Source organism: Cupressus sempervirens, chromosome 4 (genome assembly GCF_028749045.1).
Source record: "Cupressus sempervirens isolate cs-2001-9-10 chromosome 4, ASM2874904v1, whole genome shotgun sequence".
Taxonomy (NCBI): domain Eukaryota; kingdom Viridiplantae; phylum Streptophyta; class Pinopsida; order Cupressales; family Cupressaceae; genus Cupressus; species Cupressus sempervirens.
In genome coordinates, this window is record NC_143121.1 from 419,981,324 (window position 1) to 420,008,943 (window position 27,620).

Below are 27,620 nucleotides of genomic sequence, written 5' to 3' on the forward strand. Positions count from 1 at the left end.
TGTAATTGTCATCATCAGAAAGGGTAGTTAGTGTTTAATAAACAGATTTTTTGTAAATAGGAAAAGGGTGGGAGAATGAATGGAAGGCATAATTTTGCTTTTTTATTTGCCAATATAGAAGATTGTGATCTTTTTTGGTTTTTTATAGGAATGCATATCGAAATTTTCTGTTGTCACTCTGTGGGCCTTTGTTTCAATGCTTTGTGTGGATTTTTAGATAATTGTCAAAGTTACGAGTTATCTTTGAATAATGACTGATGAGGATTTTAAAGTTTATCACCCTTGTTTGCATTACCAAAAATTTCATGCAAGTGAACTTTGTTTCATTCATATTCATTCTCTGGTTAGAAATAAGTTTATTTTATTGCTCAATGTGCATGTTTACTTCCTACCTTTGCTTTCTCGTTGGAAAGGCCTCAGTAAGATGCATCAAGTCCCATATTGAGATGCCAAATATAGTAAACCTTGTTGACTTACTATAAATAGTATCTAGAAACCCTACTAAATCAGCTCTGATTGGCTTGAAAATGGAATTGCCTAGGTAAAAATCTCTCGCTAATACCTCCAAAGTACTAGTTAGCCCTCAGGACCATGATGAAGGGGCCAACAACATGTCATGTCATGACTGGCTAGAAAAGGGACATTACAACTCGCTTTTTCCTAGTACTAGAAGGCATTGCTATAATTACGCTAGATGCATGAAGGCTATAGATTTGATAACTGGAGAATTAGAAGCTTCTGGAATAGCTTGCCTCTTTTAGATGCAAGTATCGATGTGGTTGTGGAGTTGGTCTACAAGTGGGCCTGGATTTCTTGAACTATCTTTTCCTTATAGGAGATTGTCCTTGCATGATTTAGATTCATGTTCCTTGGATCTGAGGGGTTTATAGATTTTCATTATATACCTATGGTGATGTTTTTATATGATAATACATTGTTCTCGTTTAACTTATTAGATGCTTTTTCAGCCTTTTCAATTTTCTAGGTAAGAAGTGGGTATGGATGTCCTTGGGTGTTTGTGAACACAATGGTTTTGCAGGTTTTACACAATCAATAAAAAACTCATAGTTTTGTGGTTTTACTGGCAAGCTATTTTTCGGACCCTAGTACTTTTGGGATGTTATTGGATGTGAAAGTCATAGTTCTATATGCATGCTCCATGCATGGTAAGAGGAGGTGTGATGCTTTCTGTACATGGGGATATTGATATATGATCAACTACTTTGTATTTTTGTGGTGATGCTTGATGGATTCTATTACTACGGTGCTCAATGTGGACTTGATTAGCAAATCATATCTATGCTTGATTTAGTTCTTAAGTCTTGTTGTCTACATGATTGTTCTCTTTAAGATATTAGATTTGCATGTCACTAGTCTAATAATGGGCTTGCATGTTATAATGATTAGATCTAGGAGTTATGCAGTTATGTGGGTTGATCAACTATTCAACTACAATGGGCTAACATGGATGTGGACTATCTAACTCTATATCCACTAGATTTGATTTGGTGTTGATGCAAACTTTTTAGATGGTTTTTCTTTTGGTCACTTATGAATTGGTGCGATTTCTTTGCGATGAAAGGATGGATGATGAGTGAGTACCCAGATAGTTGGCTATGAGATCCTGTCGTATAGTGTATTTCCTTGGTTTGGAGATTTTGGTTTCACTTGGCATGATTAGTAGTAGACCTATATGTATGTGGACTTGGATGATTTTTCGGATTTGGGAGATGGTGTGTCCTATGCTTGGAAATCTCGGTACCACTATTCAGAAGGAGCTTTACTAATGATTGTGCATTCACTATGTTGTGATGGATGATCTTCTTTAGCGTTGCGAATGATTTGGAGGGTTTCTTAAATCCAATTGCTACAAAAGGGTTCCTTCACCTTTACATGTTCACCATTTGAGGATGTGTAACATCTTAGAGTCTTGACTAACTCTCAAATTCTTTGGTTCAGTTGTTGGCAGTGGTTGATAGATGATGTTGGTTTAGAGTATATTAGTATTATGTCATGATATGATCAATTGCACATTAGAGTTTTGGCATGTATTTTCTTGAGACCCTATTATGTTCACTTGGAGCATGTGATATCCTAGGGCGGGATGGTTAGATTTGTTAGTCCTTAGGGATCAGATTACTAAGAGGGGGGTCAAACTGTAATCAGCCAAACAATCAACTTTTCAACATTTTAAGCCTTAAACTAATAAACAACTTACTAGCATAATAGCAGCACATAAAAGCATTCATCACATGAAAACATCCACAAAATTGACACAAAGATTTTAGTATCATGGAAATCCAACTTGGATCAAAACCGCAATGGGGATTAGTACATGCAAATTGTGTACATTTCTGAAGTACACTATGTAAGAAGCTTAAACCTATTAGGAGTTACTAAAAGAAATTGTTAGGTGTCACCCTGTTAGGGGAGTTAACTCTAGCCCTGTTAAGAGCTTTATCCTATTAGGAGTAGCCTTGTTAAAGGACTTTGAACACTAGCAAAAGTGTCACTTTGTTAAAGGATTTACAACAAAGGAACTGCTAGGATCTACCCAATTAAGGAATTTCACTATTGTAACTGTTATGGAACAATAGAAAGAATGATTTGTGTAAGAGCACTACCTGACCAAATCCACTTAAGCTCAAACTCACTTACTCAACGCGCTTAGCTTATTCCGGACTGGATAGCACCTTGGATTTATTCATCGCACTTTCTTGACCACAATCAACAACACAAGCTATTCATCCTTAACCTATATATATATATATATATTGGTTTTCCAATTCCACTACCTTAATCAAACCCTAAACATGTTACTGATATGGAATTCAAATATCCTGATCGAATCAATCCACCATAAGACAATATATTATGCCCTACAACACATTTACATGATTGCACCAACTAATTCATAGGATTATTTACCAAAGGTCAAACACATTTTGAATAACCACTTGCTTCCTCTAGAATCTTTTCCATAGGTTGTCCTCGAACAATGTGATGTAAGGTCATCACATCCAAATGTTCATCCACGTCATTGGATCATTACTGACTCATCCAAAGTTACTACAACCTTGTCATTGGTCGCTAATCATCAATTAGTTGATTGTTACTCAAGAACTCATTCTTCTTTAACGTGTTCATCAAACATGTTACTGCTTCACCAGTCATCTTTCCATCTTGAAATTGCTTTACCTACAATGATAATGACTTGATACCATAGCCACATCAACTTCATTGACTTCTTCACATCATCCTACTATCGCTGCACTCTATTCAATATGGATTTGACCAGCCAATCAAATCACCTATCGCTTGTCACTAATTGTTCTAGTAGTTGTACTGTGAGTTCACTGATCATCTTAATCGTCACTTCAGTAGCAATCGTCACCATATACACTTCAAGAGACATCCCCAAGGTTGTCTTTACGATCACACCCACTGAACCTTACTACAACACTCTATTCATCATAATTATGCTTGGCAACATAATTAGGTCAATAATTGACATCAATGACAACACAATAACTCATCATCGTGTAATCAAATTCATACCATGACATCAATAGCATCACCAGTTATTATACCACCAATTATATCAATTATGCCAACAAACTCCCCCTTTGGCATTGATGGCAACACCCACTACACTTCTATGCTCAATGTGCACAAACCTGTTCAGCGACAATCAACAAAATGATTGCACTTTTATCTTTCAAATGCTCCCCCTTACATAAAACTTCTCTCCTCTCGAATACATTCTTCCCCTTTGTCTGCAGATTCTTCTTCTCAACCTAATCAACACATTCTCTCCCCCTCTAAAAACAATGCCAAAGGTGCCAATACACAGCAGTTGTCTGATCTGCAAATCTTGACTCTCTAGTACTAGCTAAAACGACAACTACTCCACTTAACTAGTACCCTCCAAATATCAATTCAAACCATAAAGATATTCAATGAGTACTCTTGAATTGATGAAACTACATCCCCATTTAATTCAACTCAAGTAAGGGAATGACCCCTAACCCACCCCTTAGATACTCAAACATATCCTTAGGTAATGTCTTGGTGAATATGTTAGCTACATGTTCCTTAGTTGACACAACTACAACCTTACTTCCTTTGCCTAAACCTTTTGTCTAAGATGGTACTTGATAGCTATGAACTTGGTCTTAGAGTGCATCACTAGATTCTTTGAGATGTTAATAGCACTGGTGTTATCACAGTAGATAACCACCAGTTAAGTTATCTTGTCTTGAATTCCTTCCAAAATTTGCTTGATCCATATCACCTGTGTGCAATTTATTGCAGCAGCCACATACTCAGCTTCATCTATTGATTGTGATGCACAATTTTGTTTCTTGCTTGTCTATGATAGAAGCCTATCACCAAGAAAGAATGCACCTCAACTTGTGCTCTTCCAATCATCTACATTACTTTCCCAATAAGCATCAATTAATGCATTTAATGTGAAATCACCTTTGTGTCTATAGTATATACCATGGTCCATATTCTTCAATTCCCTTGAGATATCTAGAGATTCATTTTACTCCAATCAAATGAGGTTCTTTGGGATTAGAGGAAAATCTAGCCACTAAACCAACTGCCTGTCTATATCCGGTTTGTTGTGCATCACATACTTTATCTTACCAATCATAGATCAATATAGTTGTCTCATCCACTACTTCAAAAATCATATTCCTTGGACACTTTACTACATATTATCATTGGAGTACCAACAAGTTTTGAGTCTTCTAACCCAAACATCTTCGATATCTCTTTCACATACTTAACCCGACTAATGTAGATGTCATCACTGAGTTCATATATCTACAAACTTATGAAGAACTTGATCTCAACGATCATTAACATTTAAAATTCTTTCTTTCTTCATTTCTTCTAAAAATGCCAACACATTCCATCATTTCCTCCAAAAAATGATATTATCTACAAATAATTTTACAATCAACAACTTGTCATCACTTTCAGCCTTAAGGTACACAATGTTGTTATCACTTGTTCTTGTGAGCCCAATATTTATTAAGTATGAATGTAACCTTTCATGTCATGCTCTTGGTGCCTGCTTCAATCCATATAATACTTTTTTGTAGTTTGCACAAATTTTTCATTTTGAATTAGCAAACCCTTCAGGTTGTTCAATGTATACTTCTTTTAAGATACCATTCACAAATGTCAACTTGATATTCGTTTGATAAACCTTAAATCCTTTGTAAGTACCAAATGCAAGAAATATTCTTACCCCTTTAAGTTTGGCCATAGGTGTAAATGTTTCTCCATAGTCTAGGCCTTCTTCTTGTGCATATCCTTTGCCAACTAATATTGCCTTGTTTTTTACCACCTCACCTGTGTCATCCATCTTGTTTCTAAAAACCCTTTTAGTGCCAATCACATTCTTGTCCACTAGTCTGGGCACTAATGTCTAGGGTTGTTTCTTCTCAATCTATTACAATTCCTCTTTCATAGCTTTTACCCAATCTTTATCCTTTAATGCATCCTTTACTCTGTCTTTGGTTCAAATTCAGATAGCAAACAAGTACCTTCTCTTGTCTTTCTTCTTGTCTACACCAGCACTTTTATCACCAAAGATTTGATGCGGGGAGTAATTCAACTTGACATACCTTGGCAATACCAATTTTTCTCTCGGAGCTTCTTTAACCACTTGGACCGCTTCCTGTACATTCGCCTGTTCTTCAATCAGTTTTGTTGTAGCATTTTGTTCAATTGTTGAATGTAGACAAGTCCAAGACAATCCTCTAGTTCCCTTTTGTTGGATTCATCATTATGTTCAAAGTATTCATCAATCCTCACGTTTGCACTCTCTACCATCTTGTTTGTTCTTTTTTTGAAACACTTCTATGCTTGTTCTTAGTGGAGTAAACTATGAATATCCCTCATCACCTCTTGAATCAAACTTGCCAAAATGATCATCTCTCTTTATGTAGCATCTAATTCCTCCTTTAACGCATCCTTTACTTTGTCCTTGGTTCAAATTCAAATAGCAAACAAGTACCTTTGCTTGTCTTTCGTCTTGTCTACACCAGCACTTTTATCACCAAAGATTTGATCTGGGGAGTAATTCAACTTGTCATACCTTGACAATGCCGGTTTTACTCTAGGAGCTTCTTCAACCGCTTAGACCGGTTCCTATACGTTCGCCTATTCTTCAATCGGTTTTGTTGTAGCATTTTGTTCAACTGGTTGAATGTAGACAAGTCCAAGATAATCCTCTAGTTCCCTTTTGTTGGATTCATCGTTATGTTTAGAGGATTCATCAATCCTCACGTTTGCACTCTCTACCATCTTGTTTGTTCTTTTGTTGAAACACTTGTATGCTTGTTCTTAGTGAAGTAACCTATGAATATCTCTCATTACTTCTTGAATCAAACTTGCCAAAGTGATCATCTCTCTTTATGTAGCATCTAATTCCAAACACTTTGAGATAACCCACATAGGGTGATCAACCATACCACAATTCATAGGGTGTTTTGTTCGTACCTGTCTTTAGTTGAACCTTGTTCAATGTGTAGACTACAGGACTCACTACTCCTCTCCAAAAGTTCTAAGCAACACCTTGTTGTCTTGCATTTTGTCATGACAAAATGCAGGTAACAATATGAAACTTTTTCAAGCTAGTTTTGCGTCTCTCTAAGTTGAATTTGATATTCAATTACTTAATGTTGATCAATTGATCAATTTCAATTCGTATATCAAATCATTTTACTAAAGGCTTTCATCAAGTCCTTTTCATTTTTTTGTTTGTTGAGCCTTTGCTTGATTTTTGAAGACTTCATCGGCCTTTTCTTTGCTTTTGAGTTTGTGTTTCTTGGTTTTTAGTCTTTTGGTTGTGCTCATGTCATGGCTTTCGGTTTTCCCTTCGATTTGGTCTAACCTAGAGCTCAATCAGAGTTGTCAGTCAAAAGATATGGTCATATTAGTGTCCAAAAATTGGACCTTTTTGATGCAAAAGCACAAATTAAAAATATTGTGTTATATTACTAATTTGGCATTCACTTTTTGAAAAAATATAACTTGAATTCACTTTATGTTATATTTTTAAGTTACTGTATCAATTAGATTTTCACTTAAAGTAACTATAGTGCACTTTATGTTATATTTTTGAGTTACTTTTTGATTTTTCACTTAGGTCACTATATTAACTATATAGTTCAATTTAATTTTTAGCATTTAAATCAAATGCTCTAGTAAATATTACTTTTTAAACGATATTTACATGTTATATTGTTAATATGATATGTAAATATAATTTATGTCCCACTTAAGTAATATTTTAATGAATTTAAATTGACATGTGCTTATTAAATCACTTAAACTCATCAAAAGTGGTCATTTTATGTGTCATTATATGTAAAATCCATCAAAAGTGGACCTTTTCCATGTCTTCACGTATTTAAGTCATCAAAAGTGGACCTTTTATATGCAATTACATGTAAAATCCATCAAAAGTGGACATTTTACATTTCACTACATATAAAGTTCAACTTGAAATCAAAAGTAGACCTTTTTGATGTCATTACATCAAAAGGCTCCCAAAAGTGGACCTCTTTGATGTCATTACATCAAAAAGTAAGTTTTTGTGTCATTACATCAAAAAAGTGAGATACAACTTAAAATATGCTTTGCACCATTGGGTCCGATTTTGACCATATGCATATTTTTAAATGTGTTATGCACTCCAAAAGGTCTAATTTTCTTTGTTGAAAGTTTTTAAAATATGCAAGTCGCTTCAAAAGGTCCAATTCTGATCAAAAGCATATTTTAAAACATGAATATCACTCCAAAAGGTCCAATTTTGGAAGAACACATGCATTTGCTCTCCAAGAACCCGAATGTACTCATTGTTAGAGATTTACTTGATGGTTTTGCATGAGATTTGTTAGAGTAAGTTATTTATTACTCGAGGTGCTTTAGCTCTCTTAGGTGCATATAATTAATATTTTATATTAATTATAATGCACAAACCTAGCTTTCTTTCCTTTAGGGTTTCGTTCACCTTAAAAGGTTGAACTTTTGTATTTCGTTTTCATAACTTAGAATACATTTCTTTTGCTCTCACATTCTTGAGAACTTCTAAGCTCTGCTTTTTCCGTTTTTTGGCTTCTCTTCATTGCAGGATATTTGCATGCAGGTGTTCTTGAGGATTTGTGAAGTTGGATTTCTCAACTTCTACATGGTATCAAAGCGGACCTGCTGCTTCCACGTCTAAAGATTCTTGAAGCCACGATTCTGAGTCAGAAACCCCAGCTTTTTCAAAGTTTTTTTCTTCAAAAGGGTGGAGGACGAATTTTCGGGGCACTTTGGGCTCAAATGGACACCACCATTGGATCCGGAAGGCCGTTTACAGCCAAGATTCATATAAAACTTTTCGTTTTTGGACACAGGGCATTTTGGAAAAAAAAAATTGCCCTCCCTAGTCGCAGTCATACGAACTATATGGATGCAGGAGCTTAAAAAATTAAAAAAAGGGCGCCACCGCACGGCCACCCACAGTCCGCTCAGCTAGCGGCAGCACCCACTTCCCGCCGCAACACCTCCGCAGACCCCGCTCTGCCCACCAACTGCCTCCGCTCCGCCAGGGAGCCGCCACCACTCCGCTTGCTCCAGCGGCGCCGCCGGGTTCCCCTCCCAAGCACCACTGCCACCAGTGGTCCTCGCACAGTCACCGCCACCAACGTGCTGACGTAATTTTCAGACTATGTGACATCATTTTCAGGAAAACCACGTCATTTCTGCGACACTAACGTCACTTCTCAGGGTACGGTCTGATTTTTCCGGCAACTGACGTCATCATACCGGCAATCCTGTTGACGTCATTTTGCTAGCGTTTAACGTCATCTTTCTGGCAACTAGATTTTTTCGGCAACATCCTGGTGACGGCCAGACGGGCGTCAAATTTAAGCCCGTGTCTGTAATTTTCCAGTGAGCTCTTTTTATGGACCTACAATCGATTTTTTGCTCATAACTTGAGCATACAGACATATTTTTGCGATCCGAAAGAAGCGCCGAAAAGCTAACTCAGAGACGGAGACAATGGTGCTAGTTTCATTTGATTTTGAGTTCATTTGAGCTTTCAAATTTGATGTTGAAGTAGAGGCTTCTGTTTTCCTCTTCTCTGCATCCGATTTCCAAGTTCTTTTCTCAGTTTTTGTGTTTTTCCATAGTTGTTGCTTTGGTTTTGGGGGATATTTTTATTCATTGTAGGGGGGAGCATTTTCTATTCTATAATTTGCTTCAGAATCAGACTCTTCTACTTCCATCTTTTCTTTCTCTCAATGTCAGGTCCTATGATCCGGCTCACGCCGCACAACTGTCACACTTGGAAGACACAGATGACCAGGCTTCTCATGTCAAGAGGCTTATGGTCCTGCTTAGATGCGAACCAACCTATTCTGCAACGCCCTTTTGAGGTTCTTCAACACAGAAACAAAATGGATGAAGCCATGGGACTGATTGCACTAAACATCTCCGATAGTCTACTGTTTCATTTGGATGGTTTGACCACTCCACTGGCTATTTGGACCAAATTCCACACATTGTTTGGCACAGTGAATGAGTTCCAAGCACTACAGCTTGATGCAGAGTAGACTTCCTTGACACCAGCCAGCTTTCCCACTATTGAAGACTTCTTGGTGAAGTTCAAATCTCTGCGTACAGTCTTGCAGGGATGTGCTAAAAACAAAACTAATGATGAGTGTATTTTTTTAATACTCTCAAAGTTGCGAGGACAGTATCAGATCTTTTCTTCCACTTTCTACACCACCATGGATGCCTTGGGCAACAGACATCAGATGCCCTCATTTGAGACATTCTGTGATCGATTGACACGGGAACGGGCTAAGATCCAACAGGTGGATGCCTCTAGCTCTTCTAGCCAAGCATTAGTTGCTCAAACTTCTCAGGGGAAACCAAAACAGAAAGCCAAACCGAAGAAAGATGCACCAAAAACTGATGCCAAACCTCCAGCTAACCCTTCCACGGGTAAATCTGCTTCGAAGTCTACTGAGTCTACCTCCAAGACTAAGAAGAAATCAACTGAGACCTGTAGTTTTTGTGGAAAGGATGGACATCCCTTTTTTAGGTGTTGGAAACGTTTGGAGGCTTTAGAGGAAGCCATGCAGGAGCATCACATTTCAGCTCCTAAGTTTGCATCCCCCCTGCAGGAAAAGGTCACACTCTTACTGCACGAGCTATGACTTCTGGGCCTACTTGGATTCTTGATTCTGGTGCCTCTCACCATATGACAAACACTCAGCAATTGGTCACCTCACTTGCCCCTTGTCCTACTACCCAAATTGTTGTTGGGAACTCATCACATCTTTCCGTCATGGGTTTTGGTTCTGTTGCATTAGCTAGGGGCTCTCTTCGGGATGTTCTACTTGTCCCTGACATTTCGACGAACCTATTGTCTATCTATCAGATTTGCCACTCTGGCTCTAGTAAGACAGTTGAGTTCTCACCACATGATGTGGTTATCCGGCACTTACACGATTCTAAGATGATTGTGGCTACTGGGAGTGTTGATTATGCATCTCGCCTCTACAGCTTTGATGGATTTGAGTCTTCTAATGACACAAGTTCATGTCTTGTTGCACATGCAGATTCAACAAGCAAACTTTGGCATGAGCGTTTTGGCCATGTCAATTATAGATATCTTCAGCAGATGAGCACACAGGCACTTGTTCTTGGGCTTCCCCAGATTTCCTGTACAGATGCTGTTTGTTAGGGTTGTGCACTTGGCAAACAACATAGGGATCCTTTTCCACATGGACGAGCCACTCGTGCTTTGGCACCACTAGAGTTGATTCATAGTGGCCTCATGTCATTTCCCACTCCTTTTTCAAGTGCCAGATATGTGCTTACTTTCATTGATGACTTCTCCAGACGTGCATGGGTGTACTTATTGAAGTAGAAGTTTGATGTCTTCGATTCATTTCGAGTCTTCAAGACATTTGTTGAGAAGCACTCTGGTCTTTCTATTTGGCGGATACGCACAGATACTGGGGGGGAGTACGTGAACCAAGCTTTCAGGGATTTTTGCTCTGAACATGGTCTTCAACATCAGTTTTCAGTGCCCTACACCCCTCAGTAGAATGGTGTAGCCAAGAGGAAGAACAGAACCCTTCAGGAGATGGCTAATTGTATGATTCAGTCCAGGTCCATGGATTTGTGTTTTTGGGAAGAGGCAGTTAATTGTGCCAACTATATTCAGAATTGGATGCCTCACAAGGCCGTTCAAAACATGACTCCTGAGGAGGCTTGGTCTCATGTCAAGCCTGATGTATCTTCATTCCGAGTTTTTGGTAGTGAAGCATGGGCATTTATACCTGATGCTCAAAGGAGAGCAATGGAGCGAAAGAGCCGACACCTCATTTTTGTTGGCTACTGCAAGGATGTTAAGGCCTACAGGTTGTTTGATCCTGATTCCCGTGAGGTCCTATTTTGATGGGATGTACAGTTTGATGAGTGCCTTCCTACAGTAGATACCCCACATCCAGAGTCTACTTCACTTACCACCACTCCCTCATCCTTTCCAGTCTCTTTTCCGGATGATAAGGATGATGATCATGTTGATCCCCATTTACCTTCGTCACAAGATCCTCCCCAGATGCCTAAATGGGCTCGAGCTACAGTTGAGGCTGCAGGATCACTAGCTGGTGACCCTACCACTTCCCATCGCACCCGTTCACATGCTGCGGGTTCTAGTCTTCTCAGTCATGCTATTTGTGATGATCCTCAAACTTTTGCAGCAGTGACAGGACATCCTAAGTGGGACAGTGCAATGGAGGAGGAGTATTCTTCTTTGATGAAGAATCATACTTGGGATCTTTTTTCTCTTCCTAAGGGAAGAAAGGTTGTGCGATGCAATGGTTGTATTGTACTAAGTTTGCTACTGATGGTTCCATTGATAAGCGCAAGGCCTGTCTTGTTGCAAAGGGTTTTTCATAGGTTGAGGCTATTGATTACACTGAGACATTTGCCCCTGTTGCCAAGATGAACTCTATTCACCTTGTCCTATCCCTCATAGCTTCACAAGAATGGCCCATTTTTCAGATGGATGTGAAGAGTGCATTCTTGCACGGTGATTTTACTGAGGAGATTTACATGGAGCAGCCTCAGGGATTTGTGCAGGATTCCACCTTGGTTTGCAGACTATGCCACTCATTGTATGGTCTCAAATAGGCCCCTCAGGCTTGGTATGAGAAGATGGACTCTTTTCTGCTTTCTACAGGCTTCACCCATTGCCATTCCTAGCCTACAATCTACATTCAGCGTCTTGAGGCTGAGGTTTTGATCCTTGTGCTATATGTCGATGATCTTCTTCTCACGGGTAGCTCCTCTATGATTAAGGATGTTCAGAGAGCATTGATGGAATAGTTTGAGATGACTGATCTTGGCCTGCTACACTATTTTCTTGGTCTCCAGATTGTTCAGTCACCTGCTGGAATCTTTGTTTACCAGCAAAAGTATGCTCTTGACATGTTTTGATGCTTTGACATGCTTGATTGCAAGCCTGCTCCTACACCTTTTCAGTCGGGTGTTACTTTGTCTACCTCTTGCACCTCGCCTTCAGTGGATCCCACATTGTACCAGCAATTGGTTGGCAGCTTTTTGTACCTGACACACACTCGTCTTGATCTCTCCTTTGCAGTGGGTCTTGTCTCTCAATTCTCACATAATCCTCATGAGAGTCATTGGCAAGCTGCCAAGCGTATTTTGAGATACATTCAGGGCACCTTGATGTATGGCATTCATTACACAGTAGGGACTCCCCACATTGTTGGCTACACTGATTCGGATTGGGCCGGTGATGTCGATGATCAAAAGTCTACTTCTGGCTTTGTTTTCTGTCTTGGCTCTGGTCCTATCACATGGTCATGCAAGAAGCAGCAGGCTCACGCACTTTCATCTACAGAGGCTAAGTATCGAGCCGCAGTGCTTGCTAGTCAAGAGATTTTATGGCTTCGACAGTTGATGACTGAGTTTGGTTTTCCTCCTAATCATCCCACTATTTTGTGGTGCGATAATTAGAGTGCTATTCACATTTCCCGCAACCCAGTGGAGCATCTACGCACTAAACACATTGAGCTTCTTATGCATTTCATTCGTCATTTGATCCAGGATGGTGTTCTCTCTTTGGAGTACATTTCCACTAATGCACAGGTTGCTGACATCTTCACCAAGTCATTTGCATCGCCTCGCTATCTTCAGCTACGGTCTATGCTTGGGATTACGGAAGTTGTCCTTGGGGGTCTTCTTGAGGCCTTCCTTCATTTTTTTTTCAGCATGTTTATTCTATCTCTTTTTGGAGAGGGGTTTTTCCCACTGGATTTTCTCTTTTGTCTCCAGTTCATAGAAATTTCCTTGTATGGGGTACCTAATCAGGCCTTGTTTCCGGGACCCATTTTCCTGCTTTCATAGCTTTGCTAGGTTAGCTTCCTCCTAAGCTTCGCTTAAGGGGGGGTGTTAGAGTAAGTTATTTATTACTCTAGGTGCTTTAGCTCTCTTAGGTGCATATAATTAATATTTTATATTAATTACAATGCGCAAACCTAGCTTTCTTTCCTTTAGGGTTTCGTTCACCTTAAAAGGTTGAACTTTTGTATTTTGTTTTCATAGCTTAGAATACATTTCTTTTGCTCTCACATTCTTGAGAACTTCTAAGCTCTGCTTTTTCCGTTTTTTGGATTCTCTTCATTGCAGGATATTTGCGTGCAGGTGTTCTTGAGGATCTGTGAAGTTTGATTTCTCAACTTCTACAAGATTTTCTCCAATAGGGTCATTTTTGCTTGGCAATAGATTTTCTAACATCAAAAATGGATTCATCTTGCTAAAAGGCATTTTTCTAATCTCTATCCAAGGGCACATTTTTGGAAACAAGTTCAAAAAACGTCATTTTTGGCTCAAGTTTTGGCCCCAAGAGGAATCGATTTGGCTTTTCAAGTGTTTTACATTACATTGTGACTCATGTTTTGGTGTTTAAAAGCCAAAACGTTTTTATTTCATGCCTTTTATGAATCACATTTTTGCTTAAAATGCCCGAAAAATTGGGGTTTTAATCCACTTTTATGCGTTTTCAAGCCACTTTTTTGCATTTTGATCCATGTATATGCATTTGAGAAAGTCGTTTTTTCATTCACAAGTCAAAAATGACTCAAAAACATGCATTTTTTGGCCATGTTTTTGCAAAAACGGCCCAAATCTTTGCATAAAAAAGTAATGTTTTATTTCAAAAAACTCAAACAATGGCATTTCAGCCCATACATTTGGATCAAGAGGGGTCCTTTTTGAGTTTTAATGGGTGCTATTGTCTTTGGAAACCACGTTTTTGGCCTTCTCATTTCAAATTCGACCATTAAATGTCCATTACATGCAAGTACAAAAAAAGTCAAAGTTGTTTGAAAATTCAGATTTGAGAGAGAATTGGTCTTCAAGTCTATAAAACTTGTTATTTTGGCTCTTTAACCTCCAAGTAAGTGGACATTTTCAAGCTTGCTCATCAATTCATGCTTATCTTGCTATTTCCATGCATATTATGGCTAGTTATTGCATACTTGTCCATATATATGCCATAAAAAGTGCATTTTGCCTTTAAAAATGATGAAAACTCTCATTTTCACACTTTTGGAATTTCCCCAAACTCCAAATTCGAAATTGCATGTTGACATGTTTGAGTCACTTTCCAAAGGTACGTTTTTCTCTGTGTTTTTGTGCTTTGTGCTTGCTTGCTGGTTTTCTCCACTTTGGAGTAATTACAAGTTCTTTCCCAAGAACTTGTTCTTGTTTCACTTCATGTGAAAGCATCATCACGTTCCACTTCCATCTTCCATGTCAAAACACTTCACATCTCATCTGACAAATGCAATTGCACGTTTTCTATCTCATTCACCATCTGCACATGCATGTAATCCCATTTCCGCTTCCATTTTCACTCATCTCACTTTTCGCATACATTTGCAGGACACGATTACACGAAATGCATTAAGTGTAATTGCATCTCAAAGGTCCGATTCTGACTAAAAGTCACTTTTTGAAAAATCAAAAAGATGTCATTTTCATCTTCCATATACTTTGACTTCATCTTCTCACCAAAGATGACTATAAAGTTCATGATCCCTCCTCCATTTTCCATTTCCATCTCTCCATATGCATTCACGACTCCATGAGCAAATACATGTTTTTGAATCTTTCCATGCTTTGCAACTCATCCTCCATTCATATTTTCATGTAAAATGCATCCTCCATCCGTATTCACATCTCATCTCACCTTTCATCTCTCATTACATGTTGCATATACATGTAATCCATTTTTCGTGCAATGACATCTTGAAAGCCCAAGTCACTCTTAAAAAAATCAGCAATTTCCAATAGTACACATTCCCATTCGCCAATCACTTTACTTCAAAACAAACAAACAAAAAAGTTAAACGTGTTGATGGAATGTTATTTCGAGTTTACATCCGGACATCGTCAAGAAGGTTTTCAAAGTGTCAGAGAATCCAGACTATGCCAATCTACAAAAGGAGAATTCAAGACAACTTGAGCGAGAAAAACTTGATCAATCAAGTTTTCAAATGACAATGGACAATTCATCAAAGTCAGAGGTTATCAAAAAATGCAACACCATGGTTATCAAGGTGAATGCAGCGGTAGAAGTTTAGGAACTTCCGATCCTGTGATCATTCGAGATTGCATCGTCAAGTACACGGCCCTTCAGAACAATCCCTAGGATTGTTTCCTTCTCTTCTGTCTTCTTTCATGTTTGTAGTTGAAGAGGATGTATTACATGAAAATGTGTAAGTAAATGCAAAGCAAGTTACATGTGCATGAAAAGATGTAATGCGAGTTGCACATGCAATTGCAAGTACCCCTATATTTTGTCTTTAGTTAGACCGGGTCAAAGTTGGTTGAGTTGCTCACACTTTTTCCTCCACCTTTTTCTCAACTCCTATGCCTATATAAACGAGTGCCCCCTCATTGTAAAAATCATCTTTTGTTGTATGCAAGAAAGCTCTGCCACATTTGTGCAAGCATAATTTTGACTGTGTAGTACGAATTTGGGAGAAAAGTGAAAAAAAGAAGCAATCAGATTCGAAGCTTTAACTGGAAGCAATTGTGATAGAGCAAATTAGAAGCTTTGACTGTAATTTGTGCCTATTGTCTTTGATTCATGTTATTATTGTGTGTTCAATTTTGTGTGTTCAATAATAGAGCATAATGATTTAAAAAGCAATCGGAGCCAAAGCTTTGACTGGGAGCAGTTGTGGAAATATATCGCTAGAAGCTTTGTCTATAGCTTATACTTCTTTCTTAATTCGCAAAATAGTTAAGTTATTCTTACTTTTAGGAGTCTTTGTGCCCTAATTGTAAAGCTTTCCATATAGAAGTACGACCAAACTTAGAGTCAAACTGGTAAATTTTCAGCTAGCCTTTGAGTTAGTGAAAGTTTATCGGTATCACTATTTCCAACTCTTGATAGAAGTGTAGTTAGAGATTCACCCTGCCCATTACTCGCTCCACGAGTAAGTGGATTCTTTCTTGAAAGTTAAGAAGAAAGGATATTGGTAACACCCATTTTACAAAATCTCTCAACTTCTTGCTTACCTTGAGTTGATCCAAGGAACGGTGAGAAGGGGGAGCCTTCCCTTTAAGGTAGGAGAGATTCTGTCTCACAAGTTGAGGCTGGTCATCCTATTTTGCAACTAGATTTTTACCCAAAACTATCGGTTGCAAAATATCGCCCAACACACCTTTCTACAACATTAATGTTACTGCATAGTCAATGATTGACAAGTTTCTTCTTTCAGCAATACCATTTTGTTGAGGTGTCCTGGGAGCTGACATTTGCCTTATGATTCCTTGTTCCTTACAGTATTCAGTGAATTCTTGTGAGGTGAACTTGCCCTGTCTATCTGATCTAAGACAATTCAATCTCTTACCCATCGCCCTTTATACTCCAGCTTTAAAGATCTTGAACACGTAGAAAGCTTTAGAATTACACTTCAGAAATACAACCCACATCATTCTGGAGTAATCATCTACAAACAGTGTGAAATACTTATCTCCATAATAGCTTTGAGTTCCTATTGGACCACACATATTGTTATTAACTATCTAGGATTCCTTCAGATGAATGACTTTTATTGATGAGACTAGAACTAGTTAATTTCCTAATCTGAACACAATACGTTGTTTGGTTTCACTAGATTAGGCAATCCTCTTACTACTTTCATCTTACTTGCTTTGATCAGATTATCAAAGTTGACAGAACCTCTTATGCCATAGCCAACAATCCTCAATCTAGCAATTAGACAACTCTTAACAGTAGAATTCAGATGAATAAGTTACCTTTGGTTTGTTCACTAGTAGCAATCACATCTCAATCTCCTAATTTCCCAATAATCCTACACAATCTTTCATTGAACTCTAATCAATATCCTTTGTTGTCTAGTTGAGCAACACTCAACAGATTATATTTCAAACCGTCAACCCAATAAACATAATCACGATTTATTATTTAGGATAATAAAAGCTTTAGCTTTCACAATATAGGGACTGTTGTTTCTAAACTTTATTGATCCGCCATCAAATTCTTCCATTATGATGAACTTTCTTTTATCACCAATCATGTGATGTGAGCAACCATTGTCAATTATCCAATCTCCATTGTCACTCATACTAGGAACCAATGCTTTCTCATCACCATCAGAGGGATCTCCTTAACTGCAACAAACACAATCTCTTTTTCTTCTCTTTCATCAGATTCCTCATCACTGACTAGCCTCCTAATAAGCCATCCAGTTCCTCTTGTTCTTTTCCTTCAATCAAAACAAACTCATAGACATCAGAACAATAAGTAGAGGAACTACTTGTGATATCCTTTCCTTTGAATTTACCACTTCCTCTAGGTAGCCTCCTAATAAGCCATCCAGTTCCTCTTGTTCTTTTCCTTCAATCAAAACCAACTCATAGACATTAGAACAATAAGTAGAAGAACTACTTGTGATATCCTTTCCTTGAATGCAGCTTCTATCTTAGCCATACTGCTATCAAGTTATTCAAAAGTAGACAACTTGCCTATCAATGCATCCAAAGTAATTGCACCAATGCCTATAAATCTGACTTCTTGAATAGCTACGACTCTAATAGCATATTGAGGCAATAAAGTTCTAAGTATTTTACTTACAATATCCTCTTTCTCGATAGTACCTACAACACCTTTGATAGCAAAAACCACATCTTTGATTCTTTGACTATATTGCTCAATGTTCTCATTCTCCACCATTCTCATTTCATCGAACTTCTCTTTCAAACTGTCTAACTTATCCTTTTGCACATGTGAGTCTCCACCATAGACTCTCCAATTTTTGCCACATATCATGAGTGGTCTCTAGGTCTTGGAAATTGATGTATTTTGCATTAGATAGGGTGCTAGCTATGGCTTCCATAGTAGCAATATACTCTTGGTGTGCCTTCAATTGATCTGCATCAAGAGTTCCTGCAGGAACAACAAATCTTGTGACTACATGATTTTGATATTGCTCAACCATGCCTCTAAGATAGAGTTTTATCCTGCCACACCACACTAGGTAGTTCTCCCTTGTGAACTTAGGACCTTCCATCCTCGTCATCTTGGATCTTTCTCTTTAGTTGTTAAGCTTCACCACACAAAAGACCAAAGCTATGATACCAATTGTTAGTCCTAAGGGATAAAATTATTGAGAGGAGGATTGAATTAGTAATCAACCAAATAATCAACTTTTCAACCTTTTAAACCTTTACTTGGTGAACAACTTAATAGCATAATAGCAGCACATAAAAACATTCACAAAGTTGACACAGCGATTTTGGTATTGCGAAAACCCAACTTGGATCAAGACTATGGTGGGGATTAGTACCCACAAGTTGCATACTCTTCTAAAGTACATCTTGTTAGGAGCTTAACCCTATTTGGAGTTACAAAGACACTATTAGGTGCCACCCTATGAGGGGATTTACCTCTAGCCCTCTTAGGAGCTTTACCCTATTACGGGTAGCCTTGTGAAAGGTCTTTGAGCACTAGTTAAAATGTCACCCTATTAAAGGATTTACAACAAAGGACCTGTTAGGGTCTACCTGGTTAAGGGATTTCACTGTTTTAACTATTAGGGAACAATAGAAAGAATGATTTGTGTAATAGCACTACCTCTACTTGATCAGATCCACTTAACCTCAAACTCACTTCTCAACACTTAACTTCTTCCTGGTTGGATCCCTCCTTGTGCTTCTTCACCACACTTTCTTTACCATGATCAACAACACATATTATTCATCTTTCACCTATATATACCGGTTTCCAATTCCACTGCCTTAGTCAAACCCTAAACGTGTTATTGATATGAAATTCAAATATGCCACTTAGATCCAGCTGCTATAAGACAATATATTATGCCCTACAGCATATTTACACAATCACATCAACTAATTAATAGGATTTTGTACCAGAGGTCAAACACAGTTTGACCACTTGCTTCCTATAGAATCTTCTTCATACGCTTTCCTTGAACGATGTCATGCCAGATCATTACTTCTAGATGTTCATCCATGTTACTGGATCACTACTGACACAACCAAAGTTACTACAACCTTGTCATGGGTCTCCAATCATCAGTTAACTAGTTGTCACTCAAGAATTCATTCTTCTTTAACTTGTTCATCAAACCTGTCACTACTTCACCGGTCACCTTTCCATCCTAGAACTGCTTTACCTATAATGATAGTGACTTGCTATCATAACTACTTCAGCTTCAATGACTTCTCAACATCATCTTGCAATCGCTCCACTCCATTTAATATGGAATTGACAAACCAATCAAATCACCTATCACTTGTCACTAATTGCTCTAGTGGTTGCACTAGGAATCCACCGATCATCTTATGCTTCACTTCAGCAGCATCCATCACCATATACACTTCAAGAGACATCCTCAATGCACTCTTGATGATCACACTGACCGAACCTTACTACAACACTTTGTTTATCGTAATTATGCCCAGCAACATACTAGGAACACTAGGTCAATAGTTGACATCAATGACAACACAATAACTGATCATCATGCAATCAAATTTGTATCATGACATCACTAACATTACAAATTATCACAACATCAGTTATATCAGTCATGCCAACAAGATCATGATGTCATGATGAAAGTTCTTGATTCAGTTGATTGGAGCTCTGACAATGGCCTTGTAAGTTCTCTTTGTATTGGGTGCTTTGGTCATATGACTAAGAAGCTTCATGAGGGTGCAAAAATACCTTTGGAGTTTAGCATGAATTGACCTTTTGTTGGTACTCATGGATACATAAACTTAGGTAGCTGGAATTCTCTCTAGATAAGAGACATGTTGTTGAGATGGTTACTCTTGATGAGATTTCAGCAAGAGTTTAGCATGAATTGACCTTTTGTTGGTACTCATGGATACATAAACTTAGGTAGCTGGAATTCTCTCTAGATAAGAGACATGTTGAGATGGTTACTCTTGATGAGATTTCAGCAAGAAGTCCAAGCAGCCTACACCTTGGTTGGATGTGAGTTCAATAGAAACCTATGAAGAGATTGCTCTTGGATAAGTCACGATGACTTGCATATCTTAGAGGAGCATTCTCATTCCTACTCTTGGTCTACTCAGCAATTTATCACTTGAGAGGTATTTCCTATTTTCTTTCAAGTTCTTTAAGCTTTTCTTTCAATTCATGGATCTTGAGCTACAGTCAGATGGTTCCAAAGGGATAGATTATGAGAGATGGATAATATGGTTATCTCCTTGAGGAGTATTTTCATTTATGATGATCATAGGAGATAGTAGTGGGCTGATTTTCTAAAATGGGAAATGGAATGGTTTGACCTTCTTTGAGAGGCTTACATCCATGTAAATATTTGATATTATGTTTGACCTCTTGAGGTTGAACGAGGTTGGATGTTGTTGTGACTTTCCTCTTGGGATTGTGAAGGAGAAAATACTTGGCATAGGTGGCACATAGAACTGTTTGTAGAAGGATGTGCTACACGTTTATTGTTTGTGGCTTCTCTCTTCAGTCTTAGTAATCTTGTAGTATGTTCAGATTCACTTGGAATTGGATGTGAGGTTTTGTGTGCAGTTGCAGTGATCACTAGCTTGTGGTTATGCATTATCACTTGATTCTTCAGTGATGACGTGGAGGTTCTTGTATCTCTTTCTTTCGTCAAATGTGGAGAACATGGAGAGCTATGAAGATTGGTTGAGAGATATGGTTCTTGCGATAGTTTTGTTACCGAATTTGCATAAATTTGTGGATGGTCCTTAGTACTACATGGTTACACTTTCAATGTCTTGTGATTAGTAGACTTAGTATGCATTTGATCTTTTAGATTTGGATTACCCATGCAATGGTAGTTCTTGTATTTGTTTAGTCTTCATTGACTAGGTCGCACATGGATCTTGAGATTGTAGTTTATGGGTTGGTTATGTTGTTGACATAACATTGCTAATGTCATATGCCTTCAAGGTATGGATGAATGGATGAGTTAGGGTTTGTTGTGGGTGTCGTTTTCAGTGTAATGTCCCCATTTTTGGCGAGATTCTGCAGATGATTGAGTCAATTCATTATAGCAACCCTCGTGAGCTAACAAGGTGCTTAGGGGTTCTCAGTTGCGGTCTTAGTATTTTTAGTAAGTCTATTTTTGGCAATTTACAGTGCAATAGATGGCTCTAGCAGTTGGTTGTCGCCTGCAGTGGATGTGATTATTAATTGCATGAGTTCATATTTATTAATTAATTATTAAAGTCACATTATTATTATAATATTTTATTAAAATAATGTTATTAAGAGATATTATTAAAAGAGAGTTGTGTTGGAAAGTTTCTGAAGTTGAGTTCTTTTTGGAAACTTTTGGCCAATAAGGGATTATAAGTATGAGCTCATTTCATGGAGACATCTGATTAATTGATTGATTATTTTGTTGTCATCTTTGTGACATTTCCTAAGGTTGGTTCCTGTGCCCTTGCCGAAGTATAAGGGTTTGAAGGTTGTGATCACTCCATTTCCATTGCTGAGGTATAGTGTACTTGGTATCTAAATTTCTGATATTGATGTGCTGTCTTCTATTACTGTTTTCCACTGTTGCTTGGCAGGCATTGTTGTGATTTGGTTGTATTTGATTTTGGACGTTTATCTTGGAGTTTATTTGGTGAGAATTGCTACAGTCCTTACTGCGTTCGCTGTGATTAGAGGACTCTCCATTTATTGCAGAATTGAATCGATTTATTCATCTTGGCATTTAATATTGGCAACCCCACCCAATTCTGGTTTAGCATTGCAATCTGGGTGTAAGGCAATATAATGTAATTTGTTGCTGAGTTGAGCGATTGGAAATATCTGCACAGGAACGCCATTATTCTTTGTTTATCTAACAATTCAGATCTGCAATTCAGTGCCATATTTTCTGCTTGGGCGTTGCCATACACCTGCAATTCAGGCCCAATTTCATTGGGATTCTGGGCATCTGTGTAGCTGCAATCAGGCATTTAAAATGTTGCAGACCTGGGACAATTTTCTGAAGTCTGGACTGATCACACTCTTCATTAATTGGGTTTTGACAGTCCTAAGTGATATTGCTATTGGTGTCACCTGTGAGGACGAATTCTGAAGGTAGTGGCTGCACATTTACAGACATTGGTAGATTGCTGTTGTGAACAGGTGTTTCATGCTAGAGGAATTTCCTAGCGACTTGGGGCAAGTTACGCTCAAAGAGATGGAATCCCACATGCCCTAGGGATTGCCAGGCAATATAATTTTCACAGGTTTTCTTTTCTTTATAATTGTGATTTACAATTTGAGCTTAAGCAATAATTTGAAGAATTCTGCAATTTTCCAGAATGTCTTGTTGGCTTTGATTATACATCTTTGGGTTGACTGAAAGATTAAAGCAAAGTGTAAATGTGGCATGAATGTGATGTTTTTAATTGATTAAATAATTTGCAAGTAAAATGCAAGTAGAAGACATATTTAGTTGTGAGTGGTCATTCGCAACAACTGATATATCATTTGAAATTAAGAAATATCAAGTAGTGTGTGGGAGCCGGCTGGGGTTTTTACATTCAGTCACATGGATTCATCAACTGGTTGGAAAAGGTCAATTTTATTATTGTTTTGGCTGGTGTTCTATCTTGTTTCTGGAGGATTAATTCATAGTAGGATTTGAAGTTGATGTTGTTGATGCTTCATTATAGCTCATGAGCACAGTGGAGGGGTGGCAGTGTCCTCTAGCCTTTGATGTCACCAGGGTCTTATGCTTGTGTCCTTTGGACTGGTGCATATTCACCTTGGCTTGTTTCCATTCTTCCATAGGTGGCATGGTGGAGGATGATAGGGATTGTTGTGTGAGATGGTGGACATCTTTGATGTTGTTGCAGGTATCTTGATCGAGCACAAGAGAATGGTTTGAGATATGTGCTTTCATGGATGGCAATGATGATGTATGTTTCATCAAGTTACTCTTAGCAATGTAAATCTTAGTGTTTCTAGTAAATCCTGTAAGGTCTTCGTCAAGTGGGAGATTGTTGAGATTAAGGTGCCTCATTCTTAGGAGACTCGGGTGGATTTAATTCAATTGGTTTTAGTGGTCCTTTGGAAAGAATTTCAGTGGGTCAAATCTTCCACCTAGATAAACTTGGAGACTTAGAAAATATGAATTAATATTTATGCAAGAGTTATGCCAAAAAGGAAGTTTCTAATTAATGTTATAGATATTCTGAATGAGAGCATTAGTATTGAGAAACCACTTTCTTTTGCATTGTAAGCTCTATAAATACAAGTGTTGCTAGAGGAGCTGAAGATGAGAGAACTTTATTCCACTGGGGTTATGCTACCAGATTTTTTCTAGGATGGACAAAGATGTAAGTCTCCATGTCAAGGCTTATAGCCTAGACTGTGTTGTGACTATATTTTGTTGTTGAATAATTCAATTGCTCTCTAGTTTTGGAGTGTGGGGCTTTTTGTTTTCCCCACATAAATTATGAGTTCTCCTCTCGTCTTGTACTTACTGTCTTATGATTCTAAAATTTGGTATCTTAATGCATGAACTAAAATTTCTTGGTTTGGCAAAGATCTAAAATTGCAAGCTCTTTCCTCTAAGGTTTTGATCGTGCAAAATAATTGTGCTTGATTCTACTTTATGGCATAGTAGTATGTGTTTGTATAAGCATATTGTCATATGCTTGTGAAGAAACAATAGGTACTGGATGCACATACTGATTTCACATTGCTTTTCTAGGATGCCCAATTTCCCTTCAATACTTGGAATATTTGTAATTTGTCAAATTGTAGATTCTTATGATATTATTGAAGAGCACAGGATTATATTGAGAGGGGGTTGAATCAGTGTAATAACAACTTTTACAATTTAAAAGATTTATCCAAACAATAACTTCAAATGTTGAAATAAACAATTATGCACATGAACACAGTGACACGGTGATTTACATGGATTTTTGGGCTCCAACCTACTAGATTTATGAGCACCAACTCACTGGTAGCTCCAACTCCCACACTTCGCAGGCTTCGACCCACTGGAAGCACCACCCCCACTTTTGTCTTTGTGAGCACCAACCCAGTGTGCACAAACTTCTTTTCCACCTTGACACTGCTGGTTTGAATATGTATATTTTTATTCACCTCCTTATTAATTTCCAGCTGATATTTCTTTTATATTCTTCTCGCTTTCTTTATCTTCTAACAAAAATATACATCATATTCCTTTATCTTCCACTCACACTTCTCAATCTCCTTACATCCTTTTTAAAACGACTTATTCTTTATTTATACTTTATTTATACGATTTATACTAATGTTCCCGGTGGCACATCTCAATTAATTTATGTCTAAAAACATTCTAAGTTTCTAAAGTTTTAAAAGTTTTATTTTTAAAATCTATTTTTATGGATTAATTTCTTTTTTCTGATTGGATAGAACTAATTTTCCTGGGGTTTAACTATTTTTCCAATTTAAAAAATAACAGAAATTCAGAGATCTCCAGAACTTTCCATTCGAAGGGAAAGGCATCAAACGATTTTCATATGAAGAAGTGATTCCGCTGGGTGTCAAGCAGGGGCCATTCAATCCTTCTTGTTACCTTCACGTTCGATCGACACACAAAGCCAAGCTGCTGCAGACTACTACGAATCTAATCTCTCAGCTCCATTGTGGAATTACGGCATCACAGTCACTGTCTTGTGAAAGAAAAAAAACTACCTGCCGAATATACATATTATTCCCCAATTTTCTACTCAAAATATAGGTAGCCTGATTCAATGAATGAAGAAGAAAGTTTTAAAAAACAATAAATATTTTGTGGTTTCATGCGTCATTTGAACAATCAAACTATAGATATATATTTTTTAAACAAAGTTGTTTGTAATTTATTTATTATAATTATATAAATATATTTGTAATTAATTATAAATTTAATAATAAGTATTATATTATTGATAAATTAATTAGATTAATAAATTCAAATAAAACAAACATAATCAAGTTAAAGTGGTAAAATTTATTTATTACAATATATGTCTAGAAATTGATTAAATCAACAAAACTTATGAATAAATATAAATTGTATTTATTTATTAAATTATTATATCTAAATTCTAATTTTAATGTATATTAACAATACTATTTTTTTTTTTAACTAATAGAAAAATATATATTTTATTTCTTATATCAATGATTTTAATGATGTTCATTTTTATTTTGCTTGCAATAGAATTGCATAAATGTGTCGTTTAAATTTGCTTCCTCTTTTCTTGATATATCCTCTTCTCCTCAGTCTATATAGAACTTATCACCACCAAGTTCATATATGTTATAGGTCATACAATAGACCAAAGACCCACTTTGGTATGAACAGTTGCATTGTCTAATCTTTTTTTTGATGAATAGTCCTTTTCTATTAATAAAATATACTAAGAATACAATTCACAAAAAAGGGGTCGAGGGATACAAGATCACCCCGTGAAAGAGTGTTCATACGGCCGATGTTGGACTTAAAAACACGACCTCAGCCAGAAACAGCAACTATTCATCAAAAAAAATAGAATAAACAACCTCAGGCTACCAAGGCAGTGCCAGCCGAGGGAGGAGGATCATCTTTATCAAGAAATCCCCACGTATCGGTGGGATTGTGGAGCGGACTAGGAACAGTCCAGCTGTCATCAGCAACAGCATCAGGGGCAGCCTTCGCATCCTTAACCACTGGTTGCAGAGGAGAAATCGCCAAAGCCAAGCGAGGAAATTTCCCAGAACACACCCGCCGAGGCCCAGGGGGAGGAGCCGGGGTCCAGCCAGAACCACCGCAGGGTGGGGAAGCAGAGCGGCGCCTCCATCCGCCATCACCACCACTGGGAGCGCGGTGGCGGGAAGCTTGGGAGAGTGGCGTGTGCGAGTGGCGGCCTAAGGACTGGCGACGAGAATAGCGGCCACGAGGCGTAGAGGCATCAACCGAGGCATCCGGAGGAACTCTGGCAATGGTGCAAGGAGCATTGCCCCAATGATTTAACAATTCCTGTAAGTGAGCAACTTCTAGGGCAACTTTATTAGCTTGCACGTGGATCTGCATAATCACATTGTTACAAAATGCATGCCTTAGTGTACATAGCAATGTTAAAATCCAAAAAACTGTGAGTGAACAGAACAGCATTCCTATCTTTCCACAGAGAAAACAAAATTTCCATCCTGAAGGTATGCCAAATTTGAGTGAATTTCCGAAGAATTTTGGGGGAAACACCCAACAGGATCATGTGCCATGAAAATGGTTTGGGCCTGAAAGGCTTTGTCTAATCTTAAAAACAAGAGTTCTTCATTTTTTCTGGCAACTTATTATAAGAATCATAAAAAAAAATTATGCAAACAAATTCTTCTCTTTCCAATCCTATTTGCCACTAGAACATAAGGCAGGGACTAAAGCTCATACGAGCTCTTTTTTTTTTGTTACTTACTGAGAACATCGTTCCTCTCTGTCAAAGTATGCGATTCAATTTTAGTTCCCCAAATTTTCTTCTGTTATGTATGCGGAGATATATGTGCTCGCACAAGACAAATGCCATACATCTGCATGATTGAATCTCTGTATATCTTCTGCTTTGAAGAATCTCTAGTTTTGTCTTTTGACGCCACTGATTTGTGTCAGAATGATACACAATTTTGACATCCCATTTGTTATTCCATGACTTTGCTTTCAGTGAGCACACTATATTCTTTATGAACTTGCTCTGTTCACATATACTTTAACTAGAATTGACTTCAATGCTTGTACCCGCAGATTGATGGAGGAATTCATATGTTCATCACAACATCTTAGATCTATGCCTCCACTGATATTTGTATAACCCATGTCAACCCTGCACAAAATGGTTGTGAAGAGGTATATACCCCCGATGGTTTCTCTTAGAAGGCTGACCCATATATTCACTTATTTTGTCAAATTATTTCCCTTCTATGGGGTTCGAAATCATCTCTTCAACCACGGCTGACTTGTACGTTACTTTCTAATTACTATCAT

The 27,620-nt window shown here is 37.8% G+C and overlaps 1 protein-coding gene across 3 annotated transcripts in view; it reads right to left on the reverse strand.

Annotated features, from left to right (window-relative positions):
• The window catches only part of ATXR2 (histone-lysine N-methyltransferase ATXR2), a 250,198-nt gene that overhangs the window by 186,953 nt on the left and 35,625 nt on the right, over nucleotides 1-27,620 (reverse strand). Inside the window, exon 1 of one of the 3 annotated variants that reach the window (XM_089825372.1) lies at nucleotides 25,197-25,304. The exons of the other annotated variants lie outside the window; for them this stretch is intronic. The gene's annotated coding sequence lies outside the window, so the exon portion shown is untranslated. Of the gene's footprint in view, nucleotides 1-25,196; nucleotides 25,305-27,620 lie in introns of those variants that run through there. 3 annotated transcript variants of the gene reach the window in all.